Here is a 5,985-nt window from a genome sequence, read left to right as displayed (position 1 = left end):
CCACCGGACTACATTCAATCCAACTTTTGCCACTGGACATAATGTTTAGGCTCATCAATGTACTTCATCATCTTTGATTTTTAGGATCTTTCCTTTCGTTGCCTTAGCTGTCTGTTTTTACTCTCCTTGATAGCATCATACATTAAACTCTGTCAATTTTATCTTCTCCCAGTGTTCTGTTGTCCATGATTCACATCTTTGCAGATCTGTATTTCACATACAAAAACTTTTTCAATACCATATCATTATTTGACATTAGTAAGGCACCCTTCGTTAGTTTATTTAAAACACCTAACGATCTCATATTGTTCAGATTTCCTTGTGTATTATGTGAAATTTTATCCACGGTTGCTATTGTATTTTGTTGGTGGCTGCCAACGAGTTTAACTCGTTGGTGGCTGCATGATGCGGAAACACGAATGGCCGTTTTGAAAACTAAAAAAAAAAAAAAAAAAAAAAAAAAAAAAGCGTCGGTGCCTGCATTATCTCTGGTAGGGTCGACCCGGGAATTTTGCATGTGTACATTGTTGGTTCCGTGAAAGTCAAATGCCGTAAGTGACTTGTAAAAACACTGGTTGAAATACTGGAGCTGTTGTAGACAGTTTGGCTTGGATGCCTTTCAGCGGTAAATGTCTTCAGCTATTTGCTAATTAAATAATTTCTCCACAAGGTGCGACATAGGCGAAGAGAACAATGATCCAGAATGTGAAGAATAAGTGTAATGTATTTCCGTCCATGAATTATTGTCAGAGACGGAAATAAAAGAAATGTATCCTATAAATAATATCCGACTTAATCCTGTGTTGGTTGCTACCTGTAATGGTTCGCACTATTAGTTATTTGAAACGAGTCCATACGTTTACTAACCCATTAAGGAATTCCTTCGGAGTGCGTATATCATAGCGGAGATCTTATTCAGTTGAATAGGTTCTTTTTAAAATAAAGTGGTGTAATGCTTCTTAAAACAATTTGTAATTTACCGTGCTGCCGAATACTGCTTGTCTTTACTCAGTAGTCATTTGCTGTAAGTTGTTAATTTACTTATGAAAGCATGGCGTTGAAACACTTTAATTTTATTTATATGTTAAATAAGCTTGTAAGAATGTTACTTACGCCTAGCATTCACGTAATTTACAAGGTAGCATAAAGCAAAGTTCTGTTTGATAGTAGACAGAAAGACCTTATGTGCATAATTTTCGCTTCCACAAACGTAGCTTAGGTTAACGTTATTATAGTTTCGGTAATATAACCGCCCCTACCCCAAGTACCTTGAAATCTTGCGGCTGAGAAGTGATCAGCAACGTAGCCTGATTTTACCATACGCGCATAACTAGCTTTTAGTTACAAAACTAAAACTGCACAATAAATTCAGAATACTTATATTAGCGGACAAACCTCAGCAGAGTATTTTTTACAAATTACGAATATATTTTGCATGAACTACGAAAAATTTTAGGGGGAGACCGCTACTTAACTCGTACTGGGTTTGTGATATGGAATAATGTATCTACATATATTTTTAAATTCTTACGCTATGTGGATACTAGTAACCCATTCCCTACATGCAAAACAAACTTGAGTTGTCAACAGTGATGGAATGGGGCCTAAATGTGTAAGGCTGGGTTGCTCATTCTCATCACTTGTATTTAGTTTTCATTATATATTGAACATACAATGAAGAAACTGAACTACTATATGAGGATGACGGAATAAAGAATTGAATGAGCTGAGCGAGGGGGGGGGGGGGATACAAGGCAGATTGTTAATAAAGTAGGTTGGTAAACTGGGCAGAAGAGGTCTTGCAGACAACAGGACTGAAGGACTGTCAAACCAACTGTATGTTTGATGAGGAAAGTAATAACAGCTTACATTGACCTAAAAGTGCATACTTAGTATTGTTATCCAACTAAATATTTATTAACTGTCATATAATGTGGATCCTTCTGTTGACCACCAGTCTCACTGCTTGATCTAATGGGAAACATTAGACAGATCCTTACTTAACATGTGCTTAACTTCACCTGTCGTACTGTAGTGATTGGAGGCCAATCAAATGAGATAGTTTTCTTAGCAGAGGGTGGGATGAAATACCCTGTGAAATGTTATTAAATGTCTTTTCTGAAAACTACATAGAAGAGATAGTCCAGAACTTTCATCATGGTGAAAATATATTAGATCTAATGGCAACAAATAGATCTGTCTTCGTGGAGGATGTCCTCAACGAAGCTGGTATTGGTGACCATGAGGAAGGTGCAGCAAAAATGTGTACCAAAGTATAACTAAAACAAGTTGAAAGATATCTACTTTCTGTAAACTAGATAAAGAAGCGGTAGTGTCATACCTCAGTGAGGATGTTGAAACTCTTAGCTCAGGACAGAAGCATATAGAGGAACCATGTAGCACTACTAGTCATTTTCTTTCCTGATCCACTTGCAAATAGAGTGAGGGAAAAACAACATTCCTCCGTATGAGCCCTAAATTCTCATATCTTGTCTTCATGGTCCTTACACACAATGTATGTTGGCAGCAGTAGAGTTATTTGACAGTCAGCTTCAAATGCCAGTTCTCTTAATTTTCTCAATAGTTTTTCTCAAAAAAGAACTTTATCTCCCATCCAGGGTTTCCCATTTGATTCCCAAAGCATCTCCATAACACTTAACGTGTTGTTCGAATGTACCGGTAACAAATCTAGCAGCTCGCCTCTGAATTGCTTTGATGTCGTTCATCAATCTGATCCGGTACAGATCCCAAACACTTAAGCAGTACTCAAGAATAGGTCGCACCAGCATCCTATATGTGGTCTCCCTTACAGGTGAACCACTCTTTCCTAAAATTCTCCCAATAAACCGAAGTTGACCACTTGCCTTCCCTTGCCTTGCCTTCTCATATGCTCATTCCATTTCATATCTCTTAGCAACATTTGTTGTTGTTGTTGTGGTCTTCAGTCCTGAGACTGCTAAGCATATTTGAATGATTTGACTGTGTCAAGCAGGACTCTAGTAATACTGTGTTCGAACATTGTTCTTCTTACTCATCCTCATTAACTTACATTTTTCCTCATATAGGACTAGCTGCCATTCATCACACTAACTGGAAATTTTGTCTAAGTAATCTTGTATCTTCCTACAGTCACTCAACTTCGACACCTTACCGTACAGCACGGCATCATCAGGAAACAAACACAGGTTGCTGCCCACTCTGTCTGCCAAATCATTTATGTATATAGAGAACAACAGTGGTCCTATCACACTTTCCTGGGGCACTCAAGATGATACCTTTGTCTCTTAAGAACACTCACAATCAAGGACAGCATACTGTGTTCTATTTCTTAAGAACTCTTTGAGGCACTCGCATACCTGTGAACTTATTCCATACGCTTGTACCTTTGTTAACAGCCTGCAATGGGGCATCGTGTCAAATGCTTTCCAGAAATCTAGAAATATGGAATCTGCCTGTAAGTGGTGAATATAAGGGTATATTGCAACCCCTTTCGTGCTGATCCCATAAGAATTGAGAAGACAATATCAGACTAATTACAGCTTACACATAGGCCTTCAAGCAATCATTCTTCTGGCAGTGCGTCCGTGAATGAAAAGGAAGAAAGGCCTGATAATCGGTACAATGGGATACATTCTTCGCCATGCATTTCATAGTGGTTTGCAGAGTGTAGATATAGATGTAGATGAACTCTTCTACAAATTGTTAACAGACATTTAAGTTCAGCTAAATATTGCACCATGTAGTCTGTGAACTGAATTGTTCCTTATCATTATATATCATACATACCCATCTGCCCATGAACCATGGACCTTGCTGTTGGTAAGGAGGTTTGTGTGCCACAGCGATACAGATAGGCGTACCATAGGTGCAACTACAACGAAAGGGTATCTGTTGATAGGCCAGACAAACATGTGGTTCCCGAAGAGGGGCAACAGCCTTTTCAGTAGATGGAGGGGCAACAGTCTGGATGATTGACTGATCTGGCCTTGTAACACTAATCAAAACGGCCTTGCTGTGCTGGTACTGCGAACGGCTGAAAGCAAGGGGAAACCACAGCCGTAATTTTTCCTGAGGGCATGCACCTCTACTGTATGGTTAAATGATGATGGCGTTCTCTTGGGTAAAATATTCCGGAGGTAAAATAGCCCCCCATTTGGATCTCCGGGCGGGGACTACTCAAGAGAACGTCGTTATCAGGAGAAAGAAAACTGGATCGGAGCATGGAATGTCACATCCCTCAATCGGGCAGGTAGGTTAGAAAAGTTAAAAAGGGAAATGGATAGGTTAAAGTTAGATATAGTGGGAATTAGTGAAGTTCGGTGGCAAGAGGAACAAGACTTTTGGTCAGGTGAATACAGGGTTATAAATACAAAATCAAATAGGGGTAATGCAGGAGTAGGCTTAATAATGGATAAAAAGAAATAGGAGTGAGGGTAAGCTACTACAAACAGTATAGTGAACGCATTATTGCGGCTAAGATAGACACGAAGCCCACGCCTACTACAGTAGTACAAGTTTATATGCCAACTGGCTCTGCAGATGACGAAGATATTGATGAAATGTATGATGAGATAAAAGAAATTATTCAGATAATGAAGGAAGACAAAAATTTAATAGTCATGGGTGACTGGAATTCGATAGTAGGAAAAAGGAAGAGAACGTAGTAGGTGACTATGGATTGGGGTTAAGATATGAAAGAGGAAGCTGCCTGGTAGAATTTTGCACAGAGCATAACTTAATCATAGCTAACACTTGGTTCAAGAATTATGAAAGAAGATTGTATACATGGAAGAAGCCTGGAGATACTAGAAGGTGTCAGATAGATTATATAATGGTAAGACAGAGATTTAGGAACCAGGTTTTAAATTGTAAGACATTTCCAGGGGCAGATGTGGACTCTGACCACAATCTATTGGTTAAGAACTGTAGATTGAAACTGAAGAAACTGCAAAAAGGTGACTTTTAAGGAGATGGGACCTGAGTAAACTGACCAAACCTGAGGTTGTACAGAGTTTCAGGGAGAGCATAAGGGAACAATTGACAGGAATGGGGGAAAGAAATACAGTAGAAGAAGAATGGGTAGCTCTGAGGGAAGAAGTAGTGAAGGCAGCAGAGCATCAAGTAGGTAAAAAGACGAGCTCTTGTAGAAATCTTGGGTAAGAGAAGAAATATTGAATTTAATTGATGAAAGGAGAAAATATAAAAATACAGTTAATGAAGCAGGCAAAAAGGAATACAAACATCTCAAAAATGAGATCAGCAGGAAGTGCAAAATGGCTAAGCAGGGATGGCTAGAGGACAAATGTAAGGATGTAGAGGCTTATCTCACTAGGGGTAAGATAGATACTGCCTACAGGAAAATAAAAGAGACCTTTGGAGAAAAGAGAACCACTTGTATGAATATCAAGATCTCAGATGGAAACCCAGTTCTAAGCAAAGAAGGGAAAGCAGAAAGGTGGAAGGAGTATATAGAGGGTCTACATAAGGGTGATGTACTTGAGGACAATATTATGGAAATGGAAGAGGATGTAGATCAAGATGAAATGAGAGATGTGATACTGCGTGAAGAGTTTGACAGAGCACTGAAAGACCTAAGTCGAAACAAGGCCCCGGGAGTAGACAACATTCCATTAGAACTACTGACGGCCTTGGGAGAGCCAGTCCTGCCAAAACTCTACCATCTGGTGAGCAAGATTTAAGAGACAGGCGAAATACCCTGAGACTTCAAGAAGAATATAATAATTCCAATCCCAAAGAAAGCAGGTGTTGACAGATGTGAAAATTACCGAACTATCAGTTTAATAATTCACGGCTGCAAAATACTAACACGAATTCATTACAGACGTATGGAAAAACTGGAAGAAACTGACCTTGGGGAAGATCTGTTTGGGTTCCCTAGAAATATTGGAACACGTAAGGCAATATTGACCCTACGACTTATCTTAGAAGAAAGATTAAGGAAAGGTAGACCTATGTTTCTAGCAT

This window comes from Schistocerca piceifrons, chromosome 1 (genome assembly GCF_021461385.2).
Source record: "Schistocerca piceifrons isolate TAMUIC-IGC-003096 chromosome 1, iqSchPice1.1, whole genome shotgun sequence".
In the NCBI taxonomy this organism is placed as follows: Eukaryota; Metazoa; Arthropoda; class Insecta; order Orthoptera; family Acrididae; genus Schistocerca; species Schistocerca piceifrons.
Note: the sequence above shows the minus strand (reverse complement) of the source record.